This window comes from Hypanus sabinus, chromosome 13, assembly GCF_030144855.1.
Source record: "Hypanus sabinus isolate sHypSab1 chromosome 13, sHypSab1.hap1, whole genome shotgun sequence".
Taxonomy (NCBI): Eukaryota; Metazoa; Chordata; class Chondrichthyes; order Myliobatiformes; family Dasyatidae; genus Hypanus; species Hypanus sabinus.
In genome coordinates this window covers 25,474,000-25,500,143 of record NC_082718.1, presented here as the reverse complement: position 1 = coordinate 25,500,143, position 26,144 = coordinate 25,474,000, and positions in this window count along the sequence as shown.

Here is a 26,144-nt window from a genome sequence, read left to right as displayed (position 1 = left end):
GTAAAGCCCTAGCTCAGGTTAAAGCATAACTGTAAATTACCCCAAGTGACCAGGTTAATGGCAAAATGATTCATAGGGAAGTTGATAAATATGTTCAATGGCCTTTTTATTAGGTAGGTCCTGTACCTAAAAAGTGGCTACTGAGTGTATGCTTGTGGTCTTCTGCCTCTGTAGCCCATCCACTTCAAAGTTCAACGTGTTGTGCGTTCTGAAATGCTCTGCTGCACGCCACTGTGGTAACGCATGGTTACTCGAGTTACAGTCACCTTCCTGCCAGCTTGAACTAGTCTGGCCACTGTCTTCTGATCTCATTAACAAGTCAAGTCACTTTTATTGTCATTTCGACCATAACTGCTGGTACAGTACATAGTAAAAATGAGACCCTGTTTTTCAGGACCATGGTGTTACATGACACAGTTCAAAAACTAGACTGAACTACGTAAAAAAAAACAACACAGAGAAAGCTACACTAGACTACAGACCTACACAGGACTGCATAAAGTGCACAAAAACTGTGCTGGCATTACAATAAATAATAAACAGGACAATAGGGCAAGGCGTCAGTCCAGGCTTCGGGTATTGAGGAGTCTGATAGCTTGGGGGAAGGAACAGCTACATAGTCTGGTAGTGAGAGCTCGAATGCTTCAGAGTCTTTTCCCAGATGGCAGGAGGGAGAAGAGATCGTATGAGGGGTGTGTTTTCAACTACAGAAATGCTGCTTACTGATATTGTTAATGTTTTTTCACACCATTCACAGTGAACTCTCGAGACCATTGTGTGTAAAAATCCCAGGAGATCAGCAGTTTCTGAGATACTCAAAGCAAAATGATTCCGCGATCAAAGCCACTTAGATCACATTTTTTCCCCATTCTGATGTTTGGTCTGAATACCAACTGAACATTTTGACCGTGTCTACATGCTTTTATGCAGCAAGTGGCAGGTAAATGATTAGCTGATTATTATATATTTGCATTAACAAGCAGGTGTACAGATGTACCTGTTGACAGAGCCACTGGGTGTCCGTATGAAAGACAGTCAGTTGCAGGGGTACAGGGAAATAATGAAAATGGGACAAATAGCATTATGTCCCTCTAATGGATCAAATGACACCTTTCTAAAATTGGAATTAATTGGCAATTAGTTTATCATTGTCACATTTACCACAATGCTGTGAAAAGCTGTAAGTGTAATTGGTTTATTGTTGTCTTATCTATGGAGATACAGTAAAAAGCTTGCCTTGCACACTATCATACAGATCAGATCATTACACAGTGTAGTGAGGACGATTAAGGTAAAGCAATACCAATTCAGGGCAAAGTGCATCAGCTAAAAAAGTGCAGTATAAGTAAACAATAAGGTGCAAAATTATAACAAGGTCATTGTGAGATTCTATGTCAAACTTATCATACTAGGGAGCTACTTAATAGACTTAGAACAGCAGCATAGAAGCTGTCCTTGTGCCTTGTGGCACGTACTTTAAAGCACTTTGTATCTTCTATCTAGTGGGAGAGGGGAGAAGAAAAAATGTCCAGAATAGATGGGGTCTTGTACATCAAGATGGTACTTTGGGAAAATCAATAACAGAATAAAGGAAATAATGTTGCAGTTACAGGGATCGTACAGTGCAGGAAGGCAAGAAAGTGTGAGGTGTATGACAGTGTGGACTGTGAGTTATCCTTATCGTATGAACATTTTCACTGTTCCTTGGTCCATGGGAATAGAAGTTGTCCTTGAACCAGTTAGTGGGTGTTTTCAAGCTTTCTGTACTTTCCACCTGAGGGAAGGGGGAAAGAGAGAATGCCTAGGATTGGAGGCATTTGATTATGTTGCCTGCTTTCTTGAGGCAGTGAAAACTTTGCAGAGTACACAGAAGCGAAGATGATTTTTGTGATTGACTGATCTATGTCCATGAACTTCTTGGCCTATCAAGTCTGCTCTGCCATTTAATCATGGGTGATCCATTTTTCCTCTCAGACCCCAATCTCCTGTTGCCCCCTTCCACTCCCTGTACCTCTTCATGCTCCAACCAATCAAGAATCTATCAACCTCTGCCTTAAATATACATAAAGGCTTGGCCTCCACAGCTTCCTGTGCCACCAATGGATTCCACAGATTCACCACTCTCTGGCTAAAGAAATTCCTCCTCATCTCTGTTCTGTCTCTATTCTGAGGTTGTGATTCTCCCACCACAGGAATCATCCACTCCACATCGATTCTATTAAGGCCTTTCACCATTTGATAGGTTTCAATCAGGTCATCCTCATTCTTCTGAATTCTAATAAATACAGTCCCAGGACCATCAAATGTTCTTCATTTGAGAAGCCATTCAATCCTGGAATCATTTTTGTGAACCTCCTTTGAACCCCCTGCAGTTTCAGCACATCCTTTCTAAAATAAAGGGCTCACAATACTCCAAGTGAGGCCTCACCAGTGCTTTATAAAGTCTCAACATTAGATCCTTGCTTTAATAATCTAGTCCTATTGAAATGAATGATGACATCACATTTGCCTTCCTCGCTGCAGACTCAACCTGCAAATGAACCCTTAGGGAATCCTGCACAAGGACTCCCAAGTCCTTTTGTATCTCAGTTTTTTCTATTTTCTCTCCACTTAGAAAATAGTCAACTTTCATTTCTTCTTCCAAAGTGCATGACCATATACTTCCTGACACTGTATCCCATCTGTCAGTTCTTTGCCCATTCTCCTAATCTGTCCATCTGTAGCCTCTCCACTTCCTCAAAACTACCCGCCCCCTCCGCCTATCTTTGTGTGATCTGCAAACCTCAAATCCATCATCCAAATCATTGACATATAACGTAAAAAGAATCAATTCCAACACAGACCCTTGTGGATCACCACTAGTTACCAGCACCAAACCAGAAGAGGATCCCTTTACTCTCAGCAACACACACAAAATTGCATTTTTTTTTTGCTGTCTTGGGCAGAACAATTTCTTTACCAAGATGTGGTGCGCCTGGATAGAATGTTTTCTATAATGCATCTATAAAAACTGCATTCTTTTTTATTTGCTCACTGCTGGGAAGTAAGCCTTAGTGCTTCTGGCTCATTCCTTACAAAGGTTGCTTTAAAAATATTGGTAGTGAAACAAAAATAAGTGGTTGGGCTCATTCGTAATTTTCATCAGAACCAGCTTAATTTATTGACTTTCAGTGAGCAATGTTTTCGCTAACCACTCAGAGTCACTCTTTGGAGAACAGAAGTTGTGAAAGCTTTTATTTGTTATCTGACTACAGAAGTGTACCTAAAGGAACAAGTTCTTTAAAAGCTGCAGCTCTCTGTCCGGCTACAGTAAAAAGTAATTCTCCAAAGCGCATGTTTATGGACCATTCGTAAGAACAGATGACTCACCCATTTGGTCCATTCAAGAGCTGTTTTTCTTTTCTTGAAAATTGGCAGGTAGAAAAATAATTGCTTCTCATGCTCCTGCACTGAATCTGCCTCCCCCTGATACGTGTGCACATGGACAGTTTTATCTGCCTCTGACACTGCCAAATTTCAAGATGGTAAAACCTTAACAACTGATGTAGTTCTTAAGAGTAGGAGCAGAATTAGACTGTTCGGCCCATAGAGACTGCTCTGCCATTCCTTTTTGGCTCCTTTATTATCCTTCTCAAACCCTTTCTTCTGCCTTCTCCCCATAACCTTACTAATCAAGAACCTATAAATATACCTATTGGCTTGATTCCACAGCCATCAGTGGCAATGAATTCCACAGACTTACCAACCTTTGGCTAAAAAAATTCCTCCGTATCTCTTTTCTGGAGGGGCGTCCTTGTACTCTGAGGCTGTCCCCACTGGTCCTAGATAGGAAACATTCACTCTGTCTAGCCACTTCAATATTCAATAGGTTTCTTTGAGGTTCCTCCTCATTCATCTAGATTCCAGCGAGTACAGGCCCAGATCCATTAAAATGCTCTGCCTATGTTAACACGTTTATTCCCAAGATTGGTCTGTGAACCTCCTCTGGACCCTGTCTAATGCCAGCATATCCTTGCTTGGATAAGTGGCCCAAAGCTGCTCACAACACTCCAACATATGTTAAAGGGACCAAACTAAATGAGTGAATTAAAGTCCTCAGAAGGCAGACTTTTCGTTTATACTCATCAGATCCAGAGCAACTATTTATAAAAAAATCTTTAGAAGAACCCTTTCTCCCATTGTCCACTCTCCTCTCCTGTAAGATTCATTCTTCTTCAAACCTTTAGCTTTTCCATCTATCATCTCCCAGTTTATCACTTCATCCCCCCCACCCCACCCACCTACACTCCCCATCACCTGTCATCTCTTTCCAGCTTGTACTCCTTCCCCTCTCCCTAAGTTCTTTTTCTAGCTTCATCCACCTTCCTTTCCAGTCCTGATGAAGGGTTTTGGCCTGACCGTTTATTCCGCTCCAGGATCAGCTAAATCGGAGCAACCAGGACACAAATAAGAGAGAATTGGAAGGAGTAAGATGATTATGGAAAATGAAAGGCACCCTCTCGCATCAGCACAGGTGCACCACAAGGCTGTGAGCTTAGCCCTCTGTTCAATTTATACTTATAACTGTGATGCTAAGCACAGCTTCAATGCCATGAGTAAGTTTGCTGATGACAGCACTGTTTTTGGCTGAATCAGCCAGAAATCTGAAGAACAACCTCTTCATGCAGGGAATAGTTGGTATGGACCAAGATACCATAAGAAGTGGTTGAGGAAGCTATATTAACAACATTCAGAAGATACTCAAGACAGATAAATGGATAGGAAAGATATTGAAGGATATGGGCCAAGTGCAGACAAATGGGATTAGATGGAAATCTTGGTTGGCATGAACCGGTTTGGCCAAATGTCCCATTATGACTGGATGATGATCCCTTCATTGATGGAGACCAAGCCGTTTGATGTAACTTCTGCCCCTTATTCAAACTGCACATTGCCAAGTTTAGGACCATTTGGCAGCCTGGGAACTGACCATCACATTGGGGTTGGTGGTGGGGGAGAGAAGGCCTCTCACAAATCAATGCTGTTCCATTCCAAACCCACCATATTTTTCCTCACAACTTTTTCTGCTGCTGTACTATTGTCCCACTGAGACAGGGACATTAAGCCCTGCCATTCTTCCCTTGATCAGTGCAGTAGTGACCTGGCAGATGCAAAATCATGTAATTTCTGATAGGAAGCACATAGGTCCTGATATAGATATTGACAGATTGACTCATCTCTTCAAGAATTTCCAACATTTTCACATTTTACTTCCAGTATTTTTCCTGTTTTTCTTTAGTTCTTCATAAACTCTTCAGTCCCTTGATGTCCTTTTATTTGTGCCTTTGAGAAAGTAATATGGAACGTATAGCTTTGACTGACCATTTGGTCTAAAATGTTGTGCTGATCTTGATGCCTATTTATTCTAAACATCCTCTCTTTGTGTATCATTCATATACCACTCCAAACCACCATTCCTGTCATATTCATGTGTCTATCTAAAAACTTGTTAACAGTCCACCAAACACAATATATTCTGCAAAAACTTACTTGAAGTTAGGAGTAACTCATTCAAAATGCTGGAGGAACTAGGCAGGTCGGGCAGCATCTATTGAAAGGAATAAAGAGGTGATGTTTTCAAATGCGTCCCTTCTTCAGGACTGGCAATTTCCATCAAACTGCCTGCTTCCATTATCAACCTTAGTAACTTATTCCAGATACGTACCACTCACCTGTAAAAAAAAATACCCTTCACATCATTTTTCAGCTTCCCCCACTCTAACCTTTAAAACATGTCCTCTAATGCTTGGCATTTCTAACCTGACTGTCTCATTGCACTGCCTCGTCCATTCCTACTACTACTATGCTGATTCTCATTCATCTTCATTGGAATCAAGACCCAGAGGGGAGATGAGGAGAAATGGCTTCACAGGTGGTGCTGTGCAATGTGAACTGAAAGCATGTTAGGAATAGATTGAAGAGTGAATCCAAAGCAAATCAGGTCAGAAATTACAGAGCAGAGGAGAGAGGGGTTAATTAGATTGTTCATCCAAAGAGCTGCTCTGGGTGTGATGTGCAAGAGGGAAGGGGCACCTTCTCTGGAAACTGATTCTACACTTCCTTGTTTTAGTTTGGCCTTTTCAATATGACTTAGAAGCCATAGTAATTCAGCAAAGCGATGGACTAACTAAATAAGATTTAAACAGCAGGTTGTGGAGGAATTGAGCCAGCACCTGTGAATCACATAACTGTACATACAATGGTTCCACTCCACTCGCATCAGCAACTTCGACTGGGGTGTTCCAACAGTGGGTGATTGTCACTGAAAGAACCAGCAAAAACTGCACACCACTTGCAAGGCAGATGAGGCTGCTGTGTTCTGGAGGGGGCCACCTGGAATGAAGCTCTATCCTCTGACCACTTTGCCATGCTTGCTGCCAATACGCAAGCTCTATTACCAGCCATTCTAATTAAACCCAGGTACTGGGCACCATGCAGTCAGCAGCATGTTGGAAAGGTCTTGCTCCCCTGATATTTGGACTTTATTTATAACCTCCCTATGTGTAACCATGCTATCATTACAAAGGGCTGGAGTTCAAAAAGCCTTAGCAATTGCTTCAGAATTGATTTGATGCCTATCACCCATTCCTCCCTAAGGTCCCAGAAGACATTTTAATATGAGCCCTGACATTATGATGGATGAAATCTGGCATTTAACTGCAACAACATTTCTCCCATGTGCTATATTACAGCTTCTTCAAAGCTTTCCTTTATGTTCTGACTCACTCTTTGGCTGAGAGCCACAGAGAAATCCACCCTCGGCCCTCACTCCAGACTTTCCAACTCGCCTCATTTGGCAAGTGAGAGGTAGAAAGGATTACTTCAAAATGTGCATGAAGATGCCATAAACCCTTTAAACAATCCGTAATGCCAAACTCCAGGAAAAGGGACTCAATAATCTGGCTCAAAGTAAGTGGTGTTTGCTTTCTCTCTGAAGTTGGGCCAATGATTCTCAATGGAAATTAAAGTAAAAGTAGACGGCAAATTCTATATATTCCTCGGGTTTTTCCAAGATTAAAAATTCTAAGTTTTTCCAGCAGCCCAATTGAATCGGGAGAGAGAAAGAGGAGGCAACTCACGGGTCCACGAGTGAGATTTAGAAAAGGAGTGTTCGCAGGCTTTCAGCATCTTTCCAGCAACCCAACTGAATTGGGAGAAAGAGGTGAGGTCACTCACAAGTCCATTAATGAGAATTAAAATAGGAGTGGTGACCTTCGGCTCATAAGGAAAACTGAGGAGGTGATAGATAGGAGCTACATGGAGGTAGACATTCCTCAGTTGCAGGAGGTAGTACTTGAGTGACTGTTATGAGGAGGAAAATAAATAACAGCTTGTGCAGAATACCCTTGCTGCCATTCTCCTCAATAATAAGTATACCGTTTTGGATACAGTTGGGGGAGGGGAGGATAACCTTTCAAGTGGAAGTTGCAGTGACCGGGTCTCTGGCAGCTCAGAAAGCAAGTGGGGGAGAAGTGGACCACAGTAGTGACAAGGGATTCCAAAGATGGTGGAGCAGACATGAGATTCTACGGATGTGATAGAGACACCGAGATGGTATGTTGCTGCCCAGGTGCAAGATGAGGTGGCATGGCTCTTTTGGTATAAAATTAAAAAAAGAAATCAAGTCCTTAAAAGGAGGTGACAGAAGCAGAAGTTGTGGAATCATGAAGTACAGAGTTAAGAAACTGCAAGTGTGAAAAAAAACATCCAAACAGTAGCCGGGATGTGGGCTACAACAGGGGATAGAAAATGCATGTCTGAAGGGTAATGTTATGATGTCATGGGGGAATTCAATATGCGGGTAGTTTGGGAAAATCAGGTTGGCGCTGATTTTAGATCTCAAGAGAGAGAATTTGTGGAATGCCTACAAAATGGCTTTTTAGAGCAGTTTGTGGTTGAGCCCACTGGGGGGATCAGTTATTCTGAACTAGTAGTTATGTAATGAAACAAATTTAATTAGGGAGATCAAAGTAAAGGAACCTTAGGAGACAAGGATCATAATATGACAGAATTCATCCTGCGATTTGAAAGGGAGAAGCTGAAGTCAAGTATATCAATATAACAGTGAAGTGAAGTGAATTATGCAGGCATGAGAGAGGACCTGGCCAAAATTAATTGGAAGGGGACATGAGCAGGGATGATGGCAATGCAGCAATGGCTGGAGTTTCTGGGAGCAAACTTAAATTTGTTAGCCTGACATCAGTGGTTGGGAAGATGTTGAACTCAATTGTTATGGATGAGGTTCAGGGGTACTTGGAGACACATGATAAAATAGGCCGAAAGCAGCATGGTTTCCTTAAGGGAAAATCTTGTCTGACAAAGCTGTTACAATTCTTTGAAGAAATAACCAGCAGGATAGGCAAAGAAGAATTGGTGGATATTGTGCTCTTGGATTTTCAGATGGCCTTTGACAAGGTGTTGCACATGAGGCTGCTTAGCAAATTAAGAGCTCATGGTATTACAGGAAAGATACTAGCATGGATACAATGTTGGCTGACTGGCAGGGGGCAATGAGTGCGAATAAAGTGAGCCTTTTCTGATTGGTTGTTAGTGACTTGTGGTGTTCTGCAAGGTTATGATTCCGTGAAAGAAAGAGGAGTGATGAACGGCTCCCTGGAGTTTAGAAGAATGAGATGAGGATATAGAGTGGATGTGGAGGATAGTTCCCATGGTGTGGGAATCTAGGATCAGAGGACACAACCTCAGAAAAGAGACATGTCCATTTAGAATGAAATGAGGAGGAATTTCTTTAGCCAAAGGGTGGTGAATCTGTGGAATTTTAGTCCTATGTCTTTTGGTCTAATTCCCTGTTCCAGCTGCTACTTCTACTACCTCCCAATACTGCAGCACCATCTCCTGAATCTCATCATCAATTAAATTTGAAGAAACTTGGAGACCGTTTATTCGACATTTTCATATGAATTAATTTGGCCTTTTCCAGACCTTCTTTCTGCTTATTCATGTTCAGGTATGGAGTTCTGGAGTTTGTTGACACTATCATATACTTGTAAACTATTATTATTGCCCATGTTAGTTTAGTTTAGAGTTTTTTTTTTCTTAATATATACTTTTTTTCACATATTTTCAAATTTTTTTTTCTTTTTTAATGGTTATTTTTGTTTTTTTTTCATATATAATCATATGGACTTGATTGATTAAGGTATTTTCTTCTGTTGATGTTTAATAGGATATTGTTATCTTATTATCAATGTGATTTCAAGTCTATTGTATTCATAATTTATTCATTATTATGTTATGTTTTTTTTGTGTACATGTGAAAATCAATAAAAAGATTGAAAAAGAAAAGAAAGAAAGAATCTCAAACTTTATCTGACCTCTGTCTCGTTTTCCTGATGTTTCCAATCACTGTCTAACAGTGTAACAGCTCAGTGATTATTGGGCCAAGGTTGCAATATGTTTGCAATTACACTCAGTAGTGACAGGACAGCACTGGGCAGAGTGCTCATGAACAAAATCAGGCTTTTTAAATCTGTCAGAACTGTGCAAGTAAAGATGCTGTTTATTATAGCAGGGTCTCAGTGAGCCTTAGCACAGAGATGCAGATTTACAGATGAGAAGAAAGTCACTTTACTAAATGTGCCTCTGCATGTTCTCTACTTCCCTCTGTTTTCTGAGGAGTCTGAATAGAGATGTTCTATAAGCACCAATACTCGCAACCTTCTACAGATGTGCAGTAGAAAGCAACCTAATCTGCTGCATCAGCGTGTGGTACAGAAACTGCACTGAGGCAGACAGGAGAGAACTACAGCAGGTAGTTAAAACTGCCCAATGCATCACCAGCAGCGGTCCACCTGCCATCAAGGACATACAGCATACAGAAAGATGCCAGAAAAAGGCCAGCAATATTAGGAAGGAGACCACATACTTCGTTTGTGGACTGTTTGTCCTCCTCCCATAAGGGAAGAGGCGATACAGCAACCATGCCAGGACTGCTAGACTGAAAAACAGTTACTACCTCCAAGTTGTTAGACTGATAAACAACTCCACCCATCAACCCACTACACCAACCCCACCAGCGCTGCATATATATCACCTAGCATCACTTTAGGGACATACAATTAGTCTATGTATATACATTGTGTTTTATAGGATTGATTTTATATTGATAATTATTTGATATTTTTAATGCTGTTTCAGATACGCTTGCGCCCTTAAGAATGGCAATAAACAATCTTGAGTCTTGAATCTTCAACAGAGCCATCTAATTGATTCCATTTCTTGAAGCACCCTGCTGTAAGTGTAGCTTGTGTTCTGCTGCAGGGAGTTTTCCCAGTCTGGGCCAACGTTCTTCCTTCAGCTGCTCATGTCAACACAGATTGGCTTGTGTAGCTCCCTGGTGTGGGATCATGTGGTGTACAAAATGGCTCCACAATCCAAAGTATAGCTGATGGAGGGCTACACTGTTGATGACTTTCAAGCTGAGTCATTTCCTCTAGCCCTGAAGAAGTGCAGTTTTGGCTATTTGATGCATCTGCTCAGCTGAGAAGCAAATGGTGTTCAGTAGAACATCTCCAGGCCAGAATTTCACCTCCAGGACATAATTCCACCTTTATTTTAACCAAGATTATCTCTAAGAAGAATGTGGAAGCTTTAGAGAAGGTGCAGCGGAGATTTACCAGGATGCTACCTGGATTAGAGAGCAGGTCACATTAGGAATATTTGAAAGAACTAAGTTTTTTCTCTTTGGAGAGAAGGAATATAAAAAGTGACTTGATAGAGATACAAATGATGACAAGAGGGATTGATGGACTGGGCTGCAGGAGACTTTATCTCAGGATGGAAATAGCTAATATGAGGACATTACTTTAAGGAGATTAGAGGGAAGTATAAGGGGAATGCCAGCAGTAGCTTTTTTGACACAGAGTTGTGCATGTGTTCAATGTGCTTCCAGGGGTGGTGGTAGTGGCAGATACATTAGGGACATTAAGATACTCTCACATAGGCATATGAGTAAAAGTAAAATGGAGGGGCATGTGTGAGGGAAGCATTAGACTGGCTTTGGAGTAGGTCAAAAGATTAGCATAACATCATAGGCGGAAGGGCCTGTAATGTGCTGCATTTTTCTATGTTCTATGTTCCAGGCTCTTCCATGCTGACCATGGTGGCATCTAAACTCTTCCCATTTATCAGCATTTGGCCCATATCTTTCCAAAGCCTACCTATCCATTTGCATGTCATGGAAAATCCTACAAAAAGTAGTGGATACAGTCCAGTCCATCACAGGTAAAGTTCTCCCCACCACTGAGCACATCTACATGGAACACTGTTGCAGGAAAGCAGCATCCATCATCAAGGACCCCCACCACCCAGGTCATGCTCTCTTCTTCCGGTTACCATCAATTAGGAAAGTAAAGGAGCCTCAGTACTCAAACCACTAGTTTCGGGAATAGTTATTATCTCCCAACCATCAGTTGCTTGAACCAGTGAGGATAATTTCACTCAACTTTCCAACTTCAGTGGGGACCATCACTGAACTGTTCCCACAACCTAGAGACTCACTTTCAAGTACTCTTCATCTCATGATCTCAATATTTATTGCTTATCTGTTATTATTATTTGTTTCTTTTGTATTTGCAGTTTGTTGTTTTTTGCAGTTTGTCGTTTTTTGCACTTCGGTTGTTTGTCTGCCCTGTTGGGTGTGGTTTTTCACTGATTCTATTATGGTTCCTGAATTTACTGAATATGCCTGTAAGAAAATGAATCTCAGGGTTTTATATGGTGATGTATATGTATTTTGATAATTAATATACTTTGAACATATCCAAATATTCTTTAGATGTTGCTATTTTACTTGCCATGACTACATTCTTGGGTAGCTCATTCCATATGTCTACCATCCTCTGTGTGAAGGAGTTGCCCCTTAGGTCCCTCTTTTCTGACTCACCTTAAATCAAAACTGTGCGCTTTCGCCCCATCTGTGCTCATTGTGATTTTATACTTCTCTATAATGTCACAACTCCATCTCCCATGTTCTACAGAATGAAGTCCGAGCCTACCTGGCCTCTCCATATAACCGAAGCTCTTGAGTCCTGCAACATTCTCATAACTTTTTCATTGTCATTTAGAGACACAGCTTGGTAGGGGCCCTTCCAGCCTAATGAGCCAATTATACCCATGTGACCAAGTAACCTACTAACCCATGCATCTTTCGAATGTGAAAGGAAACCCATGTGTTCATGCAACTTGCATCTTTGCACTCTTATCACTGTTAGATCTCTTTCATGTAATAGGGTGACCAAAACTGTGCACCATACTCATGTGTGGCCTCACTCATACCTAAAGAAGAATTAAGATATTTTCTACTACCTGGATAATTTCTTTTGTCTTTTTTTTTGACTGATAGACAGTGAAGCAACACTGATTCCTTGTAAAATGAATGTTCAAACACATGCCTCTTTTTTATGATGTAATTGTAAGGTGTAACGGATACGTTGGTGGTTAAAGGTGGCACTGCTTGAGACTACTTGCTGGTGGTAACTAAATACTTTACTATTCACACTTTTTCTGGTAAAAATCACTCCAAACAGAGGCCCTTGGCTTCCCTGTTGGAGTTGAGCTGAACTGCCTGTATTACTTGGCATTTTTGCAGTGTGGGCTGGTGTCGCAGAGAGGAAGGACAGTTGTAACATGCCCAGGCCAGAGTTACGGGAGCAGAATTGGAAGCATTTTGATGTGGTGGAGTACAGGTCAGCGAAATTAAGGAAAGATCCAAGATCTGATCAATTTCAGAATCAAAATCAGAATTTTATTATCACCAGATTCATTATCACCAGCATGTGTCATGAAACTTGTTAACTTAGCAGCAGCAGGACAATGCAACGCATGATAATATAGAAATCAATCAATTACTGTAAGTATATATATGTGTATTAAATAGATTAAAAATAGCACCAAAACAGAAATAATATATAAAAAAGTGAGGTAGTGTTCATGGGGTTCAATGTCCTTTTAGAAATCATATGGCAGAGGGAAAGAAACTGTTCTTGAATTGTTGAGTGTATGCCTTTAGGCTTCTGTACCTCCTTCCTGACAGTAAAAATGAGGAGAATACCCTGGGTGATGGGGGTCCTTGATAATGGATGTCACCGTTCTCAGCTACTGCTCTTTGAAGGTGCTGGAAATCTGAAAACAGAGGCATAAAGTGCTGGAAATTTTTCAGCATCAGTGGAACAGGACACCGATGAAGAGTCTTTGATGAAAAAAGTTAATACTAATTCTCAGTTTCCACTGTTGGAAGAACAGTTTGAGCTGCCGTAAATGTTACTGATAACTTTTACTCATTAAGTCATAGAGGAATACAATGTGGATAATGGCCTGTTCAGCCCAGTCTATGCCAACCGTGGTGCCCAGGCACCAATTCCCTGCATTCAGCCCATATCCCTCCAAGCCCCACCTCTACAATTATCTGTCCAAGTGTGGCTTAAATTATACTGTTGTACCTGCCTCCACCACTTCATCTGGCAACTCATTCAACATGTGTTCGTTCACCCGTTACATGAAAATATTGTTTCTCAGGCCCCCTTTAAATTTTTTTCCCTCTCACTCTAATCCAGTGCACTAGTTCTGGATTCTGCTCCCAGGGAAAAGGGCTGTTACTATCCACTCTATCTAAGCCTCTCATTATTTTTAACACTTCCCTAAAGTTGTCCCCATTTTTCTACATTCCAAGGAATGCAGACTAGTCTGGCCAACTTCATCCTGTTACTCAGCTTCTTCTGATGCTGGCAAAATCCTGGTAAATCTTCTCTACACTCTTTGTAGTCCAACCAGATTCAGATTTATTTTTCACATGTACATCAGACATTATTTGTGTTACAACAAGCACTCCAAAGGATGTGCTGGGGGCATGTGCAAGTGTTCACAGTGTTCCACAGAACAATACAACCAGCAGCAACAACAACAATAAACCAAAACAAGACAACAACAGCAAAACAAGTCCCTTTTCAATTTCTCCCATCCATCCACCCACCCACCAACTTATTCACTTACTCAGGCCTCCGTCCCCAGGAAGGGCCACTTCTGTGCCACCTCCATTCCTTGTCCCCAGATTTTCAGATTTGCAAAGGCAAGGTTTTTTCTATGTAACAGTTTTGATAACAGTTTTTGTCTTGATGTCTTTGTGGTTTCCTTTGGGAGTAATTTACTCTCCTTCCTCAGCCCATCCTTCATTGAAGACATTACAGGAGTGTCAAGATGAACACTTAAATTGCTCAGGCATGGAAGGTTACTGGCCTAGTGCTGGAAGATGGGATTAATACTGATGGGTGCCCACACATCAGCAAGGATGCTGAATGGCTCTATCTCCATGACACCGATGTGATGAGACAATACCAGTCACTGGGAAAGGTTTCGCTCCATCATTAAACCCAACCTGGCCCGCCCTTGACATTCTCTCTCTCCCATCAGGCATAAGATAAGAATACCATTAAATCACATACCACCAGGCTCAAAGATAAATTCTATCTAGTGTCATCAGATTCTTTTACGATAGGATGGACTTTTGGCCTCACCATTTATTTCGTCATGATCTTACACTTTATCATTTACCTGCACTGAACACTTTCAGAAGCTTTATTTTATTTTTCACTTTCTACCTCAATGTACTGTGAAATTATTTGATCTGTATGAACAGTATGCAAGAGAAGCTTTGCACTGTAACTTGGTGCTTATGAACCAAAACCAATACCAATACCAGGATGCTATACCAGGATTCACCAGGATCAGGTCCTAGATTCTATTCAGCACCAACCCACACTTTTTAATATGTCTACACACAGTCCATCACATTTACGAACTTTCCGGCTCTCTGAAGATTGCTGGCCCTCACAACCAAATCCCTTCATACAATGTCCCTCACCCTGCCACCACTGTATCTGTGCTCTCTCTGAGTCTCAAGCAGAGAGAGAGAGTTCAGTGTGTGAAGGACTGAATGAGTGGCATTGACCACAAAATAACTCAGGCCGAGACAATGCACGAGGCCTAATATTACAAGATCTGTAATTTCCAAAACATTGTAAAGTAAATGGTGTTCTAAGTTTGAGTGATTAAATAAATCTAGAAATACAGTGTTAACATCAGTAATGGTAATTATAAAACTACTGGCTTGTTTTCAGGAACATAATCTGGACTGATAACTTTCAAGATCCTAAGAGAACAGAAGGATCTGGGAATGTATGGGAATGGAGGTGAACTAAATTGATTATTGATTAGTGGAGAAGCCTCAGGGACTGAACATTCTACCCGAGACTGTGTTCTTATTAGCATCTCACTGAACCAAGAGGCAGTAGAATTAAATCGTCGAATGTAGAATGTAGGACAGTATGGCATAGGAACAGGCCTTCAGCTAATAATATTGTGCCAAACTAATTAAACTCTTCACTTCTGCTCACACGTCAATTTCCCTCCAATCTTTGCCCATTCACATACCTATCTAAGCCCCTCTTAACTCCCGCAATCTTATTTGTCTCCACTACCACCCATGGCAGCATTCTCCAGACACCCACCACACTGTAAAGAAAACTTGCCCTGTATATTTTCTTTGAACATCCCCACTCCCACTACCTTAAAAGTTCATTTCATTTATACTTTTTATTGTATTTGTTCTTCTCTGGCCAGGCCAGAATTTACCACCTATCCCTAGCTGCTGTTAAAACGTTGTCGGTGAGCTGATTTCAGAGGATATTGAACCTCTGAAATTCTCATTCCAGAGAGCTATGGAGGCTAGACCAGTGTAATCGAGTAAGGTAAAGATCGAGAAAATGAAGGATACAGTGAACTGGCATTGAAGTGAGGTGAGAGTTTGAGCAGAATAGGCTTTATCATAGTTTTGCAACTTACAGTAACTTTTATGTCTTGCACAGTACTGCTGCGGCAAATAAACCTGATTCTGTAATAGCTGGGCTGACATGAGAAGGCAGGTTGCCCACTCCAGCTTTTGTTTTCATGTGCCCTTTTGAAGGAGTTCAACTTCAGAAATGTATCTGAACTCAGAAGTGTTCAGGTGCTGGGCAGGGGCTTCACGATCTTGCCTGCAGCTCTACACAGATCGCTCCGACAGTGCCAACCTGATTTTTTACAGCAGCCCAGAATTCATTTGGTTCCTGTAAATTACGCCTACAATCTCCAAGAAAAGAGTTTCTGATTACCGACATGCAGTGAAATGTAATTGGATTCCATTCATAAGACAACACTTCCAGTTAGGATTTAAAACCCAGTTTCTTTAGCCAATGATTGTGAAACATGTTTCTCCCCAAGAAGATAAACTGATTTTACAAGCACCAGCATGCATTTACAAGTTGTTAAGAGTCAGAAAATACAGCAATCTCTCTCAAATTCACTCAGTGTTTCAACAGAAGCAGCTTAATAAAAGTTGAAAAGCCATTCAATTTGTGTGATTGGCAACAGGCAGTCAAAATTTATTGGCTCTTCATGTACAGACACAAGAGGCTGTGAAGATGAGGCTGCATAAGAGGGCAATCAAGAAAGCAGCTGATGATATTAAAATGAATGGGAAGTATCAAGAGAGCAAGATTGGAGAAGATTGTTTCGCTGGAGCAGCCATTGTTAGCACAGGCAAGTTAAGATGTGTCAGAATTCACACAGTTCCACTCCAGTGGTGGCAGTTCAGTTGCCCAGCTCCCTGAATTCCATTGCACTGACCAAAATTTCCATCACAGATTTGGAATGGAACTATGCTAGCTTCAGAATTGGTGCAACTCTTTCTCTGCCCTGCTTGTGATTTGTCATCCTATTTGGTAATGCAGTGTGCAAGACTTTTTTTGTGTACAGTTTTTTATTGACTCCTTTGTACTTCTTTGTTCTGCAATGAATGCCCACCAGTAAATGAATCTCAGGTTAGTATATGGTGACATACACATGGTTAAATAATAAATTTACTTTGAACTTTGAAGACTAAACAAGATGGGATCATTTAACTTTTTATTGGAAGGTTACTGTTCAATAGTTACTCACAGAGTAGTACACTAGAATTAACTCACAGAACCTGAAAATTAACACACTTTTCAAATTTTCTTGAATTATGCACCTCACAGATATATTTCTCGTGGAAGAATATTGCTCAGAAACAGAACTAGTAGATTGTGCTAGTCCCAGTTCCCCAGCTTTTGTCAGGAAACAACATATTCTTCAACAGACAAATGATGCCACTGTTGGAAATCTTAAGTAAAACACCACAGATATGTAAATAAGAAAGTTTAAAAAAACATGCTGTATATAGAGCATTACAGATCTTTAGCCCATAATGTTGTGCTGAATTTTTAACCTTCTCTAAAATCAAGCTACCCCTTTCCTCCTACATAGCCCTCTATTAATCTTTTATTCATGATCTAAGATTTTTTAAATGCCCCTACCACCCATAGCCCCTTCAACATATTCTCACTTTCTGTGTAAATAAACTTACTTCTGACACCCCCCCCCCCTATAATTTCCTCCAATCACCTAAAATTATGCCTTCAAAATATGAGTCAATCACAAGCCAATGGAAATAGTGTATGAGGGGATTTTAGACAGCATGCATGTGTTGGGCTGAATGGCCTGCTTCTATGATTCTATGACACTGTGCTGGAGACCCTTAGCAAGCCAGGGAATATGAGTAATAGAAGAAACACATTTAATATTTCAGGCTAACTTGCCAACCCAAAAGGTCTGTCCCAATGAAAGTTCATTGACTTGAAGCACCAGGTCTGTTTTGCTCTCTAAACCTGGCATGCTGATTAGTCCCAGTGGTTCCTGTTTTATTTCAGCACTGGTTTATAAATTATTTGCCCTCAGGTGTTTACTAACCCTTATACAGATCAGTGTTGTTTGCATGATGTGAAGGCCAGTTCTATGAGGTTATCAGCACTGTGTGGAAACTCCTTGTCTATTCATTCTTGGACTAGTAATTTGGGATGGTGTTGCATACTCCTTATGGCTTTCAGTTGGATATCAAGAAAAAATTTGTCCTGGGCTGCTTGCAACATATGATGATGCCTTGTGTCCTTCCAAGATTTACTACCACTGGCAACAGTGGGATGGGATTTTAGAAACAGTGCTATGTATAACTTGTGTGTTTATTAGGTGACCGCTGCCTGCTGTTTAATTACCATGGAGATGAAGAAGTGGAAATGGAATCAGTGAGTTAAATAGATGTTATTTTTTAAAAAATCTGGCTTTGTTAGTATCTTTTCCTCTTAGCCACGTTAGTATCTGTAGTGACTAATGCAAGTGTTCTACGTTTGGCAACGCCATCTCCCCCACGTTCACTAAGTTGTGTGTGTATCCTCATGCTCTGCTCACTTTATCCTTCAAAACTGTATGGGTAAGTAGAGCTGCAATGCCATATTTAAGTTTGCTGGCTGAATCAAATATGGTGACGTATCAGCATGTAGGGGGAAGGTGTAAACAACCTCTCATTTAAAGTCAGCAAAACCAAAGAGATGATTATTGACTGCAGAAGGAAGAAGCCAGTGGTCCACGAGCCTTTCCTCATTAGGGTCTTGGAAGTGGGGAAGGTCAGTAGCTTTAAACTCCTTAGTGCTATCGTATCAGAAGAGCTATCCTGGGACCAGAATGGAAGTAGGATCACAAAGAAAACGTGGCATTGCCCTTCTTTCTTAGAAGTTTGAATAGATTCAGCATGTCACCAAAAACCTTGACAGACTTCGATAGACGCACAGTGTAGAGTATCCTAACTGGTTGCATCGCAGCCTGGTATGGAAGCGCCAACAGCTGGAAATGTAAAAGTTTACTGAAAGGGGTGTGGGTACAACTCAGTCCATCCTATCACAGGGAATTAGCACATTTACATGTAATGCTGCCGCAAGGAAGCAGCAACCATCATCGAGGATCCCCGCCATCCTAGCCATGTTCTCTTTTCGCTAATACCATTGCAGGAGGTACAGAAGCCTTAACCCTTTCACCATAAGGCTCAGGAACAGTTATTACCCTACAACCATCAGAATCCTCAACCAGTGTAGATATGTCAACCACCACGACTCTGAACCGATTCTAGGGCCTACAGACTAATTTTCAAGTGCTCTTTACAAATCATGTTCTCAGTATTAGTTTATTTGCACAGTTTGTTTTCATTTGCAGCCTGGCATTCTTTCTCTGTTTAGAATATAAAACCATAAGATATAGGAGCAGAATTAGGCCATTCAGCCCATCGGGTATGCTCCACCATTTGATCATGGATGATTCATTATTCCTGTCAACCCCTTTCTCCTGACTGCTTCCCATAACCTTTGATGCCATTTCTAATCAAGAATGCATTAACCTCTGCCTTAATATACCCGATGACTTGCCCTCCATTGCCACCTGTGCCAATGAATTTCACAGATTCACCACCACTGGCTAAAGAAATTCCTCTTCATCTCTGTTCCAAAGGTACCTCCCACTACTGGAAACATCTACTATAGGTCCACACTATCCAGGCCTTGCAATAAGGTGGCATGGTAGCATAGCTGTTAGCATAATGCTATTACAACACCAGTAACATGGGTTCAATTCCCGCCACTGACTGTAAGCAGGTTTTGCTTTCTCCCTGTGACTGAGTGCGTTTCCTCAAGGTGCTCCGGTTTCCTCCCACATTCCAGAGTTGTATGGGTTAATTAGTCACATGGGTGTAATTGAGCAGCGTGAGTAAATTGTGCCAGAAGGGCTTATTACCATGTTGTTTCTCTAAGTAAAAGATAAGTGTTTGGCAGGTTTCAATGATGATCCCCTCTCATCCTTCAAAAGGCCCAGTGATATTAAATGCTTCACATATGTTCATCCCTGGGATAACTTATATTGGCTGCTTTCCCAACTCAGTGGGAAGTCTGTGTTGACAGAAACATCTCTAGCTCCATCATACTGAGAACTGGCGCAACCCAGTGCTCCACCCACTGCTGAGATAGTATAGCTATGTTGTTAGATCCAGTTTGAACTGAATCAAGTTCACTGATAAAACAACAGCGGTTGGCCTCATCAACCATGATGACAAGATGGTATTCAGAAAGGAGGTGAGCACAACAACTTGAGTCTCAATGTGGACAAGACCGAAGACACGATTGTGGACTTTAGGAAGGTGCAGGCTAACCAATCCTTACATCACTGGTCCTCTGTGGAGAAAGTTAGAAGCACCAAGTTTCTGTGAGTGTCGGGGGGAGTGCACATATAACCATATAACAATTACAGCACAGAAACAGGCCACCTCGGCCCTTCTACTCCATGCTGACCGCTTACTCTCACCTAGTCCCACTGACCTGCACTCAGCCCGTAACCCTCTATTCCTTTCCTGTCCATATACCTATCCAATTTTACTTTAAATGACAATACCGAATCTGCCCCTACCACTTATACTGGAAGCTTGTTCCATCCAGCTACCACTCTCTGAATAAAGAAATTTCCCCTCGTGTTACCCTTAAACTTTTGCCCCCTAACTCTCAACTCATGTCCTTTTGTTTGAATCTCCCCTATGCTCAATGGAAAAAGTCTATCCACGTCAACTCTATCTATCCCCCTCATAATTTTAAATACGTCTATCAAGTCCCCCCTCAACCTTCTATGCTCCAAAGAATAAAGACCTAACTTGTTCAACCTTTCCCTGTAACTTAGGTGCTGAAACCCAGGTAACATTTTAGTAAATTTTCTCTGTACTCTCTTTATTTTGTTGACATCTTTCCTATAATTCAGTGACCAGAACTGTACACAATACTCCAAATTTGGCCTTACCAATGCCTTGTACAATTTTAACATTACATCCCAACTCCTATACTCAATGTTCTGATTTATAAAGGCCAACATACCAAAAGCTTGGACGATCATATTGGATGATCTCACCTGGTCCCTCAACACTGCTTCTTTGGTTAAAAAAGCACAGCAGCATCTTCACTTCCAGAGGATATTGAGGCAAGTGAGGCTCCCCACCCCAATTTTCACCAATTTTTACAGAAGCAGCATCGAGCCAGTCCTGACCAGCTGGTTCACCACGCCTGGTACAGGAGTTGCAATCCATCTACAAAGGACAGTGAGTGCTGCTGAGAGGATCATCAAGGTCTCTCTTCTCCCCAGTGGAGATATTTATCAGGTGTACACAGGGCACCTTGGTCCAGAAGTACATTATCCCATTCAGTGGTATATATCTGTATAGCTAAATGGCAAAAGCCTTGAACTTAAAGTGTGGATAGAGTCCATGGAGTAGAGGCTGGCTGTTATGATGTGTTGAGCAGAGACCGCAACTCTCTGCAATTTCATAGGTCCAGGATAGAACAGTTGCCCCCACCAAATTGTGAAGCATCTGGTCAGGTCGGTTTCTCTGGTGAACTTGAAGAAATCAGTGACATGCATCTGGAACATGGAAAATTTCCTTTGCCTTCTGAGGAAGCAGAGACACTGGTGTGCTTTCTTTGCCATAGTATCTATGTGGCATATGGTGGAAGATTATAAAGGGATAAGGCAACAAAGGACAAGCTTGAAACTTCTATATTATCTCATGATTGGCTCCAATTACAAGATAATATCATCACTAACTAAAAATAAGATGAATTGTCATTTAAAACCCACTAAGGATTTTGAAATATTTCTCTGTGTACCACAACACTTTTCCTTGATTGCCTCCATATGTTTAAGGTCTCATATCAAATTTTCCTCCCAAAGCTCTAGCCTATTCCACACAGATTAACATTAAACATCTCCCAAGGAAAATTGGATGTGAAAGGTCCTTTCTCATTCAAGGCAGCCTTATGAACACAAAGAGCCAAAAAGGAAGAGAATCTTGGAAAGCTAGCCCATTGGCCGGAAGTTAATGTCCGATAGGCAAATGAGAGTAAGTGAGAGTTTTCAATAACTAGTTCGGTCATGAAAAAAATCAAGAAAATGGCAAATTAGTTGCAAATCCTCTCTCAATGCTAGTCAACAAGAATCCTTATTTTGAGTTTGTTTCAAACATGCTCCTTCCCTTTACTTGTCATATCACAATTATAAATATACAGTATATAGAAATAAAATATTTAAATCCAACTTTCATTCTGATGTTTTGGAAAATCAGATCCTATTGGAGCCAACTACAGTCGACTAGCGACTACATTTTAAGCTCCAGCTTTGTACTCTTCACATCAGTAAGCCATGGAGCATGACTATAAGAGGATTTTACATATGCTCTTCAAATTACATTCAAACAACTCAGCTCACGGAGAAGGGAAGGAAATCGGTTTGACAGAAGTTGACACCCTGTTAAGCAAACTTGTGGAAAAGGGCCAGTGAAAGTACAGAAAACGTTAGGCTTTTGTAGAGGAAGGAAATAGAGGGCTTACATTCGCTCAGATTCAGATCACAGATACATTGAAGCATCTTAAGGCCCTTAACTGAGAATGAGTTCTGAATCCTCCAGTGAGAGCAATGAACCTTATATCTTTTGAGATCTTGTCTCTCACTGCAGAGATTTAAAGATTTAAAGATTAAAGATTAGCTTTATTTGTCACATGTACAGTACTTTGAAACATTGAGACAGACAGTGAAATGCATAATTTGCATCAATGACCAGGACCAGCACAGTCTGAGGATCGTGCTAGGGGCAGCCTACAAGCGTCACAATGCTTTCTGCTCCAAAATAACATGCCTGCAATTTACTGACCATAACCTGTGTGTCATTGGAATGTGGGAGGAAACTGGAGCACCTGGAGGAAACCTACACTGTCCCGGAGAGAACATACAAACACTTTACAGGCAGCATTGGCAGTTAAACCCCGATCAAGATCACTGCTATTGTAAAGCATTGTGCTAATAACTACCCTACCGTATCACCCCATTTGTGAGTGTCATGACCTAGGAGAGGGCATGACATGAAGTTGCACTTAATCTACTTCTAATCCAACTTTATAATCTATTCATTGAAACCTACTGTTGAGGCATTTATCTTCTAAGGCGGTAGAGCATAATGCCCCTCCTGCCCAGTAATCATCAAAAGCACACCTCATAACAATTGTCCTTTTCGCTACCATTCTGCTGGCACTTTCATTCAATCCTTGGGAATTCTGTCTTCCTAATTTCATGCAAGCACTTGCTTATATTAAAGTTGTGTGCAACAGGGATCTCTCGGTGGTATGGTGGTTTGGTGGATGGCACAAGGCTTTACAGTGCCTTTCGATTGGCATCGAGGTTTGCTTCCTGCCGGTAAGAAGTTTATATATTCTTCCTGTTACTGTCAGTTTCTCTCCACATTCCAAAAGACGTCCGGGTTAGGGTTAGCGTGCTGTGTGCATGCTATTCTGCTGCCAGAAAAGTAACAACTTTTGTGAACTGTCCCCTGGCACAATCCTTGTACTGTGATGGTCTTTGACATGAATGACACATTTCAATGTATGTTTTCATACTTCAACGTACATGTGATAAACAAATAAATATAATCTTCATTATGATGAAACTTCTGCCATTCACCCTATCGTTGACCTTCCCATTATTCTCTCTCACCAGTGGATCTCAAAACCCATTAATTTATTTACTTTCTGAGAGTTGAAAGGCTATGAAGCTAAAATAACAACTGTGCTTCTTTCTCCATGGCTGCTCTCTGACCTACTGAGAAATTACAGTGATTTCTGTTTATTATTTCAGACATCTAGCATCTGTACCTTTTGTTTCAACACAGTTATGAATTGAAGCCACTTACAATCTGGTCCCTCTTTTAAATATCATGAAGTTTTTATGCTTTATTGTATGAGATCCAAATTGGTTTCTACATGAAATATAAAGCAATAATTATTCCTTGATGGAGTGCTTCAACCAAACTAAATGATTCTTAGTATATATGTTGCAATTCCTTCACATTAATAAATCAAAGCCCAAGAGACAGGTGTCAGAAGAGTGTAATTGGGCAGCACAGGCTCATTGGTTCCGAAGGGTCAGTTATTGTGCTATATCTTTACGTAAAATAAAATAAAAATTCAATAACATTTCAAAATATAGATTTAAAAGTATTTACATTTCAGTTTTTACCTAACACATTTGTGGATGTTTCAACTTTACTTAGCACTCTGTAACATTTTTAAAGAGTTAATTAACATTGTACAAGATGAAACAAATATAGCAGTACATCTTTAAAATTAATGTTTTAAAGAGTTAATTAAAATTGTAAAAGACAAAACAAAAGCATCATTACATTTTAAAAATTAAATATTCAAAATGCACACTGTCAAAACAGTATCAAGCATTATTGATAACAAATTCTGTAATATTGCATCGGTTATATTTTTAACCAGTTCATCAAGCTACCTGTGAGGTTTGTATACAATAGACATTCAAAAGTCTTAAATCAGGATCTTAAAGATGTAATTATAATTTATTTTTAAATTTCTAAAAATATTTTTTTCTTTTTGAATGTGAACTTCTGCAATGCAAGATTTGTTTCTGTGACAGAAGTAACATTTAAGGTAGATATTTGTGTGATTGGAAAATTAGTAGCAATTAGTTTTGATAAGGTGACTTGGTAGGACACGGGTTTGCTCCTGTGGTTCGGTTCCTCCATACGGCAAAGTTATGATTTCTTCGGGAGGATTGTGTGGTGTTCAGCTCTGGACTGGCTGTCTTCAATGCTCCTCTGAACAGGCTAACCATGCTGTATATTCAATATTTCAGTAATATTGTAAAGATTTTGTTGATTGAGCATTCTTTGTTTAAATAATTCATTACAGGACATACGTAAGAGCATATAACTATCATATGTCATTATAGGTTATATGTGACAGCACATAGATGTCATATGTCATTACACCACCACATTATACGAGCACGCCTCGCTTAAAGTGAAAACAAAATTAGACTCACATCTCCAGGTTTTTGCTTCTGATGAGCTTTTTATGTTTTAGACTTACAAAATGTATCAAGCAGGACCACAGTTTTCCATCTCTTCTGAAGAGGGAACATCTCCTAAACTGAAGCGGTGCTCCCACTATGAATTGCCGCTACAGCTTGCTGAGCTCGTGTGGAAGTTGAAATCTTTCAGAGCCAGAGTCAACAGCGCAGAATCAGGCTGATCTCTTAAATAAACCCCAAAGGATAAACTCTTCTTGGGACTAAGCAGAGTTAATAGTTTAGCATGGACAAATTGGGCTGAAGGGCCTGTTTCTATGGTGTAGTGCTCTATGTGTCTCGTCACCCGTGATCTAGTTAGGACCCTCCTGGTTCAAGGAAACACACCTGTAACTCATTGAGCGGCAGGTGTTTATAAGGGGCCTTGGGACTGGGACCAGACGGGTGGTCACTTTGTTCTGTTTCTCCACCAGCTCCGAACTCATCTCTGCATTCTGTTATCCTGCCCGGGCTCAGACCTATTCTTCATTCATGCTTCTCTGCCCGTACCAGTACTGCCAGGCAGGTCCGCTCTCCCACCTTTCTTCCCATGCACTGGTCCCGCTTCTCCGCTCGGTTTTGTGTTTCGCGCTGTCGCGTTTCCGAATTCCCGTTGTCATGGCTGTTGTGTTGTTCAACCTGGACCTATGCCCGTTCCTATCCCTTGCCCTGTCGGGCACTTCTGGCTGACCTGCCTCGGCCCAGCAGTGGTTCTGCCTGCTCCTATCCCTTGCCTCCGTTGGGTGGCTCTGGCCGACGGGCCGTGGCCCGGTGGGGGTTCTGCCCCCTCCTTCTCTTCCGCCCAAACCCTGGGATTGTGCCCCGCACCTGCCTAGGGGTCCGCGTCATGCCCAGGCCTCCGGTGTTTCCGCCTGGGAGGCGCCCCTACCCGGGATACATGCGGCCCGCCCAGGGAGGGCTCTCCACTAGCCTATCGCCACCTAGACCTGTCTGTCTGCCTGCCTGAACCCCGGGAGGCTGCCTGCCTGCCTGAACCTCGGGGACCTGCCTGCCTGTCTGAACCCCGGGAGCCTGCCTGCCTGCCTGAACCTCGGGGACCTGCCTGCCTGTCTGAACCCCGGGAGCCTGACTGCCTGTCTGAACCCCGGGAGCCTGTCTGCCTGTCTGAACCACGGGAGCCTGACTGCCTGTCTGAACCCCGGGAGCCTGTCTGCCTGTCTGAACCCCGGGAGCCTGTCTGCCTGTCTGAACCCCGGGAGCCTGACTGCCTGTCTGAACCCCGGGAGCCTGACTGCCTG